The sequence below is a fragment of the Phoca vitulina genome, unplaced genomic scaffold (assembly GCF_004348235.1).
Source record: "Phoca vitulina isolate PV1807 unplaced genomic scaffold, GSC_HSeal_1.0 scaffold5, whole genome shotgun sequence".
Taxonomy (NCBI): Eukaryota; Metazoa; Chordata; class Mammalia; order Carnivora; family Phocidae; genus Phoca; species Phoca vitulina.
In genome coordinates this window covers 17315970-17329388 of record NW_022589708.1, presented here as the reverse complement: position 1 = coordinate 17329388, position 13419 = coordinate 17315970, and the positions used below count along the sequence as shown (strand labels likewise).

The following is a 13419-nucleotide window of genomic DNA, read 5'->3' as shown; positions in this document are numbered from 1 at the left end:
AATTGAATTTAAATTAAAAAAAAAAGATATAGTCAGAAAAACCGAAACTATGGTATGTATTTCAGAGAACTGGCCACCAGATGTCAGAAACCTGAAATAGCAAGGAAAGGATGCTAAAATAGTGCAAAAATTCATAACTATAGAAAGTAGCTGCTATACCAGAGCTGGGGGAACAAAAGAGAGGAGTTGGGGTTACCAGAATATAACATAGGAGAGGACTCCTCACAACTAGTACTAGAAGCTCTTAAGATGATGCCATGCAGCTGGTGCTCAGACCACCCAGGGTGCATTATGAGTTGGTGCAGGTACCTCTGAGGAGGCACCGAGGCTGGTGCTCAGTGTGTCAAAAGAGGCAAAAGGCTGAAACTGTCATTGTCCTCTCTTGCTTTAAGATGCTGACATGAAGTATAAACAGAAGGTCAACCCTTATGCCCTCCTCCTTCCAGTCTCCCTCTTGTGCTTTCCACTAAGAGAAAGCCAGCTGGCAGGGGAGTTGGGGAAATGTTTGCAGGCCCAAAAGAATACAGCAGAATATAGGGTGGTGGACTGTAGCTACAGGGATATATGTGACTTAGTAGTACAGCATCTTGAAATCTTGAAACACTTGCAATTTATATATATATATATATATACACACACACACACACACATATATACATACGCACACATATATATGTATATATACATATATATGTATATATATGTATATAATATATGTGTATATATGTATATATACATAGAGAGAGAGAGAGAGATCTTTGTGTTTAACTCTATGCTTTTTTCTACCTAACGAGTATATCATGTCTCATCATAACAGCAAATGATGTTTTAAAGACTTCTCTGACCTTCCTTATCTCTAGTACCTACTGAGGGAATGATTTAGGACAAGTGGCTTAGGCATTATGAACATCTGTTATCCCATCTATAAAATGGAGATAATGATATGCTTTACCTCAGTGGAGTAAGATTATCAAAAGATACATAAATTGCTCAACTGATAATTGTTAAGTATCCTCAATCCCAATTAAAAAAAAAAAAGCTTGTCCTAATCAGTCACTTTTCATATGCACGACTCAGGTACCTTATACAAATGATTTGTAAATCGTTGTCATTCTGCCTTAAATTCTTCACTTGCATATTTACAACTGTTCCTATTTTTCTTGAAGATATGCTATATTCTCACTTAGCACTGTGCTTCACATGTAATGGAAACTATAGTCAATAAAAATTTGAAAAAGTTTGAAAATTCAAATGAATGATGATGAATATGTGATATATATGAATATATAATATGTCATATTTACATTTATAAAGAAGACAGAAAGTGTACTTTTATATAGGTCACTGTGTGATTTTTTTAAGGGAGGTGTAGTCCTCATAGTGTATAAATAAATTATACGCATAAGGGTACTCTACAAAAAGAAATACAACAGTAGGATTCCAGAATTTCTTGAACAGGAGTTTTTATGATTAGCTATTGTGGTCAATTGAATTTGCAGAATTCATGTAGATAACAAAAAGAGACTGGAAAGATTTCTTACAAGTAGGCTAATTGGCACGGAAAAAGTAGGTAGACATGCTAGAAATAAATAGCATCTATGAGAAAACACATGTGGGGGGGATAAGTTTTTCCAAGCTGGAGTAAGTTTTAAAAAAGCAGTGCTTTATCCTGTAGGCAATTGAGAGTAACATAAGTAAGTAGTATTTAAGGATAAATGAATGGTTCTCTGTGCAGGATAGATTAGAAATGGAAGATACTAGAGGCTGAGAGAAGTTAAGGAAGATGTTGAAATGGTCTTGAAGTGCTAAGAGGCTAAAGTAAATACATTGTAAAGTCATTGCCATGGAACACAGGGCAAGGCCATTTATTGGAAGATTCTAGAAGTGGGTGAGGAGGACTCAGTAGAAAATCTGACAGTTTAGCAGAGAGAAGGATGTCAGGATCAGTTATTAACAAGATTAAGACAAATGCTGTCTGGCATCACTTATATGTGGAATCTGAGAAACAAATGAACAAACACAAAAAATAGAAGGAGATTCATAAATTCTGAGAACTGGTGCTTGCCAGAGAAGGGAAGGGGGTGGGAGATGGGCAGAATAGGTGAGTGGTACAAACTTCCAGTTATAAAATAAGTCATGGAGATGAAAAGTACAGCATAAGGAATGTAGTCAATAATATTGTAATAATAATTGTAATTATATGATGACAGATGGTGACTATACCTATCGTGATGAGCATTGAATAACATATAAAATTGTCAAATCACTACATTGTAAACCTGAAATGAATACAACTTTGTATGTCAACTATATTTCAACAATAAATATATTTTAAATAAAGTAAATAGGATTAGAACTTCAGATTTTTTACTTCTAGGATAGCTTAATTTGGCCCTAAATTTAGGTCATTCTCTTCCAACCTCATTTTGTTAATTTCTGCAGTCTTGCCCCAGAAATGCTATTCTTAACCAGTGTAGAAAAATATATATTCATTTTTCTTCATAAATGCACAAAATTTTAGCAGGGTTTTCAGAGACAATGTTACATTTGAAATGAGATAAGCTGTTTTAACATGTCAAGACATATCTGTTGCTTTGCAGGCTGGTGATAAAATGAATTCTCTTATTTGTACTCTTTTCCTACATTTTAGTGCTTTTTTGCTTTTTCATCCTTAGGAACCAACAGAAATACCTGATAGAATACCATGACAACTTGAAAAGCTTTATTTTAACAAATAAATACCCCACAGTAGAAAAACTAAAATTCTAAATAATTAGACAATATCTTTCGCAACTTAGAACTTAAAGACAGGGAGCCTGGGTGGCTCAGTTGGTTAAGCGACTGCCTTCGGCTCAGGTCATGATCCCAGAGTCCTGGGATCGAGTCCCACATCGGGCTCCCAGCTCGGCAGGGAGCCTGCTTCTCCCTCTGACCCTATCCCCTCTCATGCTGTTTCTCTCTCTCTCTCTCAAATACATAAATAAATAAAATCTTTAAAAAAAAAAAAAAAGGAACTTAAAGACAAATACTGACCCCATGTAAAGGTATTTCCATAGCATGGAATTCTTAGAGAACGGACATTAGAGTAACTTCAGAGACAATGATTTTAAATACTTTTCTGAACAAAGCAGACTAAACATGAGAATGAGGGAAATACTAATATTGGTATTTTCAATTTTTTAGAAATGACAATGTTTAAATGTAGTAAAATAATCATTAATTACAGATATTTTTATGTTCACATCTGGAAGGTGGAGCATAAACTATTTAGGTGACCTGTGCAAAGACTTATTGAAGGAGATGACAAATATTTGGATCAGAGAACTAAATATATAGCTTCACTAGGCTGGTGGTATGACTTTTTATACAAAACAATTATTCTCCTAGTTTCAGGAAACCCATTGGAAAAGAGTAGACGTTCAAACTTGAGGCCTCACATTCAAGCTTTGACATATTCCTCTCACTGGCTTTATCTAATGCTTATAAGGAGTCTCTGTAGTCAGTAGTTTAGGACTATGGGTCAAAGAAGTGCCTCTATCACAGTTTGAATTTTTCTCTGGGGCACTTGACCAAGTGGCCTTTGGGTTATCAAACATGCTTGGAAGTTATCTGGCTACTCTCTGAGGAGTTTACATGGAACCTGCTTTGCTGTTACAAAGCAGGTAAAATTATGAGGGTTCCTCTGATAAAACTATAGTCATTGTGTTGAGTTAGAACAAAGACCAAATGTGATCTTTCCCTGTTGCTGGGTAATAATCAAACAGTGGTAAGATCAGAAGCTTATAGAAAGTTAGATCATCATACCATGAATCAATCAAGAACATTATTAATTTCTAAAGGGCTTTATGTCATCATGGTTTTATCTGCTTTTTCCTTTTGTTGACATTTTAAATGTATTTCTACTTCAGGGTATACAAAGGAAAGAAATTAGCACTAAAAAAGAAGGGCTTCTTTACAACTTCAAATTATTTATTTTTTTTAGCACTACACTTTAGAGAGAAAATAACAGAAATTCAGCATAACACTTTTGTGACACTTTGCTACCTGATAAAAATGTAGAAAAAGTAAAAAAAACAATTAAATCAATTTGTATTTACTGCATGCATTCACCTATTTTTATTTAAAAATCTGATAAAAATAAAACTCTAAGGTAATTACCAGTCTTCATCATTATTACTTATTTTTATTTTATTTATATGAAACCAGTAAATAACACTATACCAGATTCTTCCTTTTTATATTAGCATATATTTTTATTGAATTATAATTAACATAGTGTTATATTAGTTTCAGCTGTACAATATAGTGATTGAAACTGTTCAGTGCTCATTACAATAAGGGTACTCTCGATCCCCTTTATCTATTTCACTCCTCCCCCTAACCACCATCCCTCTGGCAACCACTAGTTCTCCATTTAAGAGTCTGATTTATATTTGCTTCTTATTTTCTTTGTTCATTTGTTTTGTTCCTTAATTCTACATGTAAGAGAAATCATATGGTATTTGTCTTTCTCTAACTTATTTCACTTAGAATTATACCATCTAGGTCCATGCATATTGCTACAAATGCCAGATCTTTCTTTTTTATGGCTGAGTAATATTTCTCTCTCTATATATACACATACCACTTTTTTTTTTTTATCCATTCATCTTTGGATGGACACTTGGGTAGTCTCCGTATCTTCACTATTGTAAATAATGCTGCAATTAACATAGAGGTGCATAATATATGTTTTTGAATTAGTGTTTTTGTTTTCTTTGGGTAAATATTCAGTAGTAGAATTAATAGATCATATAGTAATTCATTTTTAATTTTTAGAGGAACCTCTATATGGTTTTCTACAGTGGCTGTACCAGTTTGCATTCCCACCAACAGTGCACGAGGGTTCCTTTTTTTCCACATCTTTGTCAACACTTGTTATTTTCCTGTTTTTTATTTTAGCCATTCTGACAGGTGCAAAGTGATATCTCATGGTGATTTTGATTTGCATTTCCCTGATGATGAGTGATGTTGAGCATCTTTTCATGTTTCCGTTGTCCACCTTAGGACTTTGGAAAAATGTCTTCTTTGGAAAAATGTCTATTCAGATCTTCTGCCAATTTTTTAATCAGATTTTTGTTTTGTTACTGAGTTGTATGAGTTTTTTTGTATATATTTTAAATATTAACCCCTTTCAGATATATCATTTACAAATATCTTCTTCCATTCAGTTGGTTGTCTTTTTGTTTTGTTAATTTTTTAACACTGTGCAAAAGCTCTTTACATTGGTGTAGTCCTAATATTTTAATTTTGATTTTGTTTTCCTTACCTGAGGAGACCTATTGAGAAAAATGTTTCTATAGCTGATGTCAAAGAAATTACTGCCTCTGTTTGCTTCTAGGAGTTTTATGGTTTTAGGTCTCACATTTAGGTCTTTAATCCATTTTAACTATTTGTGTGTGTCTTCAGTTTTATTCTTTTGCATGTAGCTATCCAGTTTTCCAAGCACCATTTGTTGAAGAAATTGTCTTTTCCTGCATTGTATAGTCTTGCCTCCATTGTCATAGATGAATTGGCCATAAACTCATGAGTTTATTTCTGGGGTCTCTGTTCTGTTCTATTGATCTATGTGTCTATTTTTGTGCCAGTACCATACTGTTTAAAACACTACAACTTGGTAGTATATCTTGAAAATTGGGATTGTGATACCTCCAGCTTTTTTCTTCTTTCTTAGAATTGTTCTGGCTATTCAGGGTCTTTTAGGATTCCAAACACAAAATTTAGGATTATTTGTTCTAGTTCTGTAGAAAATGTTGGTATTTTGACAGTGATTGTATTAAATCTGTGGATTGCTTTGGATAATATGGACATTTTAACAATATTGGATTCTTCTAATCCATGAGCATGAAATATCTTTCTATTTGTATCATCTTCAATTGCTTTCATCATTGTTTTATAGTTTTCAGAGTATGGTTCTTTCACTCCTTGGCTAAGTTTGTTCCTAGTTATTTTATTATTTTTGTTGCAATTGTAAATGGGATTTTCTTTTAGATTTCTCTTTCTGCTACTTCATTATTGGCATGTAGAAATGCAACAGAATTCTGTATATTGATTTTGTATCCAAGTCCTTACTGAATTCATTTATTCTAGTATTTTTTTGGTGGAATTTTAGGATTTTCTATATATATCATCATGTCATCTGCAAATAGTGAAACTTTTATTTCTTCCTTACTAATTTCAGTGCCTTTCATTTCTTTCTCTTGTCTGATTGCTATGGCTAGGAGTTTCAGTACTAAGTTGAGTAAGTGGTGAGAGTGAACATCCTTGTCTTCTTTCTAATTCTGAGAGGAAAATTTACCAATTTTCCACCACTGAATCTGATGTTAGTTGTGGTTTTTTCATATATGGCCTGTATTATGTTGAGGTATGTACCCTCTAAACCTATTTTGTTGAGAGTTCTTATCATGGATGGATGTTGTATTTTGCAAATGCTCTTTTCTGCATCTCTTGAGATGATCATATGGTTTTTATCACCTGTCTTGTTAATGTGATATGTCAATTGATTTGTCAATATTGAGCCCTGCTTGCATCCCTGGAATAAATCCAACTTGATCCTGGTGAATGATTTTTTTTAATGTGTTGTGGATTCAGCTTGCTAATATTTTGTTGAGGATATTTGCATCTATGTTCATCAGAGATATTGGCTTGTAGTTTCCTTTTTTGGTAGTGTCTTTATCTGGTTTTGGCATCAGGGTTATGCCAACCTCATAGAAAGAACTTAGAAGCTTCCTTTTCTATTTCTTGAAATAGTTTGAGAAGAATAGGTATTAACTCTTCTTTAAATGTTTGGTAAATTTCATCTGTGAAACCATGTGGTCCTAGACTTTAGTTTGTAGCAAGTTTTTTGATGAATGATTCAATTTCATTGCTGGTAATCATCTATCCAAATTTTCTGTTTCTTCCTGATTCAGTTTTTGAAGGTTATATATTTTTAGGAATTTATCCATTGGGGGTAGTTGTTTAATTTGTTGGCATATAATTTTTCATAGCATTCTCTCATAATCCTTTGTGTTTTTGAGGTGTTTGTTATTTCTTCTCTTAATTTTTAATTTTATTTGAGTCTTCTCTTTTTTATTCAATGAGTCTTATTAAAGTCTTATCAATTTTGTTGATCTTTCAAATGAACCAGCTTCTAGTTTCATTGATCTGTTCAATTGTTTTTTTTTGTTTTTTGTTTTAGTTCCTATTTTGCTTATTCCTGCTCTGATCTTTATTATTTCCTCCTTTCTACTGGATCTGGCTTTTGTTTGTTCTTCTTTTTCTAGATCCTTGAAGTGTAATACTAAATTGCTTATTTGAGATTTTTCTTGTTTCTTAAGGTAGGCTTATTTTGCTTTAAACTTCCTTCTTAGAATGCCCTTTGCTGCATCCCAAAGATTTTAGACCTTTATGTTTTCATTTTCATTTATCCCCATTTTTTAACTTTCCTCTTTGATTTCTTTGTTGACACATTCATCCATTCATTTAGCAGCATGTTATTTAGCTTTCATGTATTTGTGTTCTTTCCAACTCTTTCTTCTGATTGATTTCAGTTTCATATTGTTGTGGTCAGAAAAGATGCACAATGTGCTTTTAATCTTTTTGCATTTGTTGAGATTTGTTTTGTGGTCTAACATCTATTCTGTAGAATTTTCCATGCATGCTTGAAAATAATGTATGTTCCATTATTTTTAAATGGAATGTTTTGAATATATCCAAAGTTTCATCTGGTCCAATGTGTCATTCAAAGCAACTGTTTACTTTTTGATTTTCTGTCTGGATGGTCTATTGAGGTAAATGATATGTTAATACCCCCTACTGTTATTGTATTACCATCAATTTCGTCCTTTATGTTTGTTAATAGTGACTTTATGTTTGTGGAGGCTCCTATGTTGGTGCATAATTATTTATAATTTTTATATCCTCTTGTTGGGTTTTTCCCTTTACAATTATATAGTGTCCCTCTGTGCTTCTTGTTAGTCTGTTTTAAAGTCTGTTTTATCCAGTATGAGTATTGCTACCCTGGCTTTCTTTTCACTTCCATTTGCATGCTTAATGTTTTTCCATCCTTTCTCTTTCAGTCTGCATGTGTCTAGTTCTGAAGTGAGTCTCTTATAGGCAGCATATATATGGGTCTTACTTTTTTATCCATTTAGTTATCCTGTGTGTTTTGATTGGAACATTTAATCTATTTACATTCAAAGAAATTATTGATAAGTATGTGCTTACTGCCATTTTTTTGACTTGCTTTGTTGTGATTTTTGTATCTTCTCTCTGTTCCTTTCTTCTTTTGCCCTCTTCCTTTGTGGTTTGATGACTTTCTCTAGTGTTAATTTTTGGCTCCTTTCTCTTTCTTTTTTGCATATCTATTACAGGTTTTTGACTTGTGCTAACCATTAGATTCATATATAACATCTTATGCATATAGCAGTATATATTAAGTTGATGGTCACTTAAGTTTGAACCCATTTTAAAAGCACAAAATTTTTACCTCCCCCTCACATTTTGTTTAAGTTATGTCATACTTACATCTTTTTATTTTGTGAATTGCTTGACTGATTTTTAAAGTTATAATTGATTTTGCTCCTTTTATGCTTTAATTTCCAGACTGGTTTTATAAGTGATTGATCTAGTACTTTTCTTATATGCTTACATTTACATGTAGAATTTTTTCCTTTCATAATTTTCTTATTTCTCATTATGGTCAGTTCTTTCCACTCAAGGAATTTCCTTTAATGTTTCTTATAAGACTGGTTTAGTGGTGATGAACTCCTTTAAGCTTTGTTTGTCTGGGACACTATCTCTCCTTCTGTTCTAAATGATAACCTTGCTGGTAAGAGTATTTTGGGTTGCAGGTTTTTTCTTTTCTGCACTTTGATTATGTCATGCCGCTCTCTTCTGGCCTGCAAGGTTTCTGCTGAAAAATCAGTTGATAGCCAGGTGAGGTTTCCCTTGTATGTAACTTTTCTTTTCTCTCACTGCTTTTTAAAAAATTCTCTCCTTATCACTATTCTTTGCCATTTTAATTATTATGTGTCTTGATGTGGACCTCCTTGGTCTAATTTTGTTGGGTACTTTCTGTGCTTCCTGGATCTGGATGTCTGTTTCCTTCCCCAGATCAGGAAGTTTTAAGCAATTATTTCTTCAAATAAATTTTCTCCCACCCTTCTCTCTCTCTTCTCCTTCTGAGATCCCCATAATGTGAATGTTATGATTGGTGATGTCACTGAGTTCCCTTAACCTATTCTCATTTTTTTTTTTCTTTTTGCTGTTGAGCTTGGTTGATATTACTGTCTTCCAGTTCACTGATCCATTCTTCTGCCCCCCTCTAATCTGCTATTGATTCCCTCTAGTGTATTTTTCATTTCAGTTACTGAGTTCTTCATCTCTGACTGGGTCTTTTATGTTTTCTAGCTCTTTGTTGAGTGTCTCACTGAGATCCTCCACTCTTTTCTCAAGTGCAGTGAGTACCTTTATGATCATTACTTTGAATTCTTTGTCAAGCCTATTATCTCTGTTTCATTTGGCTCTTTTGCTTTGACTTTGTCCTATTCTTTCATTTGGGACATATTCCTCTGTCTCCTCATTTTGTCTAACTTTGTACATTTCTACTTGTTAGGAAAGTCAGTTGCATTTTCTGCTTCTAAAAGTGGTGACCTTACGAAGAAGAGGTACTGTGGTGCCCTCCCATGCAATGTCCCCTATCCCCTGGTGCTTCAGGGTGTCTCCTGTGTGTGTTGCATGGGCCCTACTCTTGTGGCTGAGCTATATTTGCCTTCACCCTAGTCCTCTGCAGTGGCTCTTTTTGCCTGTTGTGGTCAGGGTTTTGTCCCTGTGTTGTTAGTGGGCCAGTCTGGGGATGTTTTGGGCTTGAGTTGGGTCAGACCGGGTGTGTGCTAGAGCTATGGTGGCATCAAACTGCATGGCACTTTCTGCATGGTGTCCCCTGAGAAGCTTTTGTTGATGGATGGAGTGTATAGCCAGATTAGATGTCTACCCCCAGCCCAGTGCTGGGGCCGGTGGAACTGGTATGTGTGGTTATTTTCCCCTCTCTCCAGAGCAGGAGTCACTTTGGAGTGGTGCTGGCCCCTATTGGGGCTGCTTGCACACTGCCAGGCTTTTGGCAGTGTTTTGGATGGCTTTTGGGCAAGGGCATACTTGAGGGGACAGTTCCACAGGAGAACATGGAGTGAGGTGTGTGGTGCCAACAAGGTGTTAGTCTGCTGCAGGAGGAGACCTGCAGCCATCTGGGAAAACTCCTGGCAAGGCTGACTGGATTGGAGGGGGCTAATTCTCAGACGCATGCAATGGTGGCATGTTCTGTTAGCAAGCTAAGTGGAGAGTGTTTTCACTGTGCTGCTTCCTGTACGTGTTCACATATCTGGGCCAGAGGTTTGGGGGAGAGAAATGGTGCCTATCAGCTCTTTTGTTCTTGGAGAAGTCTCCCAAAGATCTCTGCTCCTTTAGCATATCTCTGAGGTTAATAAATAAATCTTTTCTTATACCCCAGGTATTTTTCAAACTGCTTCTTCTATGCTGTTTCTCAGGGGGGCTATTTTTTGTGCTGTGTCTTTAAGGGGGGGGGTACTGATTTTCCTGATGCCCTCAGGCTCTCCCAGAGCCAAATTTCCTGATTTTTTTTTTTTTGTTAAGTTTCAAATATTAAGCCACACTGCTTTAAGAACTCACATAATTTTGCCCCTCTGGTTTTCAAAGCCAAATGTTATGGTTATTTGTCTTCCCCATGCAGGTCTCCTGTGGCTGGGGTGCCTGGTGTGCGGTTCTTCTCCTCTCCCCTATTCAAGCCCATCCTTCCCTCTCTCCAGTGGACATTCAGCTGGTTTATTCAGTTTCAGACAGCATCTCTGCCCTTCCTACCCTCTTCAATATGGCTTCTTTTATATATAGTTAGCTGTGAAGAATCTGGTCTGCCAGACTTTGGTTCATTTTCTGGGTTATTTTTACACTGATTTGGGTGTTACCTAGTTGTATTTGTGGGAGAAGGTGAGCTTAGGATCTTCCTACACTGTTATCTTTCCAACCTTTTTTTTTTAAATACATAAACACAGCTCTAAGACTATAGTTTCTTATATGAATCTTACAATTTACTTATTCCATACTTTACATTAATAAAGTTCTATGTTCAAGAAACTAGAAACTTGTGCCTGGGGTAAGACTGGGTGTTTTGTCAAAAACATAATATCCATATAGCAGGACTTAGTTTTATGTAATGAACAGGATGAGTTGTTTTTGTAACTGTCCTATTGATTTTCACATATTATTTACAACAAATCACCACCATCATTCTCACCTAGTGCCATGTGTAAACATTTACCACATGTATCTTCTATTGAAATGTTGTCCTTGTCTTGAAAAGAAGTGTCACTATTTTATTCAAAGTTTATACTTTAGAATCCTAATAAGATTTTTTTTTGCATTAAATAACAAGTACTGTATTATTTCCAAAGGCTTGCTATGGTTGTGAGAAAATTAGAACTCTAGTAAATTTTGTTGGCCAAAAAATTTGAAATAACTGTGCCATCACATAAATATATAAACACAGGCAAACTGACAGTTGGTCAAAACTGCACTTAAGGTCCAAAGCAATGAGTATATTTGGAATAGATTTTGTTTTATTGTTCCAATACCATATGCCAGTTATTTGTAAGCTTACAGACATAGGTCATAGAATGCATTAATCAGCATTTATTTTAAATCTATTCCCACTATGAAGTTTTCAGTAATCCAATAGCTATTACATAAATATGAATTTAGATTAAATCATTGGTCAACTAGAAAAATCAAAGAATAGAGGGTTTCTTTTTTTTTTTTTTTTGAAGATTTCTTCAAATGAAGAATGAAAGAAATTGTACTGTGGTAATGTGGATAAGACCAATGATTATGGAATCAGGCATTTCTCAGGGTCATTCATTGTTCTACCATTAACTAGATAATCTTTCTAATTTTTCCAGTGTTTACTTTTTTCCCTTCCCTGAGTTTTTTGAAAACATACAGACCATTAACATTCTACAGAACAACTTTGGCTTAGCCCAAGATTATTCAATTTGCCCTTATTGAATAGCTCCCATATAATCAAGTGGGAAGGAAACATAAGACCTACTATAATGACTCTATCCTTGTGAATTATACAGTCTAGTTGGGGATACCAGATACATGGACAAGTTAGATAACAGTAGGCATAGAAACATTTTATTCAAAAATAATTAGGACCAGTTATTTGATGGTTAATCTAAAAAATCACCTAAATGTGGAATTTTTAAAAAATACAAATGCACATTAATTGGCCAATACTTTGATGTAAGTCAGTACCCTTTGATCATCACTCTATTGACTGGAATTTTTATACATTATCTTCCTCATATAAATCATAATGAATCAATTATAATTTCCAATTTTAATGTATTAAAATAGAATAAAAATAATGATTGCCAAATCTTTTAAATTATAATTTTGTCTCATTATTATTTTATAATTTCTTCTTCAATTTTATAGTTGTTTAACCCTCATTATAATTTAATATTTTCTAATCTTTTCAAAGGACAATATAGTTTTGCAGAAACAAAACCCATCTTTTAAAAATTGTATCATTGATTTTATTTATATAATAGTATGGTTAAATTTCATATAACTGAAATAAACAGCTAGGTGAGCAAACACATTTGAATTCTGGTTAACATAAAGCTAAGTTGAGGCAGTCAACCCACATAGACATATCAGAAAGCATGCTATTATTTTACAGGAAGAATGTGCAACATCAGTTAATCTATTGTTAGTTAAATGAAGCTCAATTAAAATGATGTATATGATAAGTTTTAAATTATGTTTTTCCTCCATGGGCTTATAAGGCAATAAAAGTTCTGAGAAGGAAGATATTTGGGAAGGTTCATTATTAAGTCAAATTTGCAATTAGCCTTTCCTTCATGGAGATTGAAAGATTCAAAAGGATGAGAAATACAGAGAGGTTATTCTAGATAAAGAGAGAAATAGGATCAGAGACACAGGCAGGAGTAGACATGGAACCTGGTTTTGCTCAGAAGGAGAGTATGTATTGCTGAGCAAAGGTTACAACGAGCTGATCATTGTAACCTTACACCAGACCATATTTCCAACTGGAAATCCACATTCCTTACCTACCTGTCTGCTAAGCAAATCTGGCACCCCACACTGAGAATAGGCTACTTGGTACCCCAGCTAATCCTCAACTCCATTGGTCCCACAGAGACTTCAGATTTGGAAATTACAGAGTAGCCTTTGAATGGGAAGCTCTAGAGAAGGATCAGGGCATGCCTGCCAAGATTTCCCTTAATTGAGATGAGAGGAAGTATATTACCCAAATTAATTATAATTTGCCAGGTTTCAAAATCTGTTTAAAAAATAAGT

General features: G+C 34.4%; 1 protein-coding gene across 2 annotated transcripts in view; it reads left to right on the top strand.

Moving 5' to 3' along the window:
* GPC5 (glypican 5) overlaps window positions 1–13419 on the top strand; it is a 1360202-nt gene that overhangs the window by 1147041 nt on the left and 199742 nt on the right. The gene's annotated exons all lie outside the window — the stretch shown is intronic.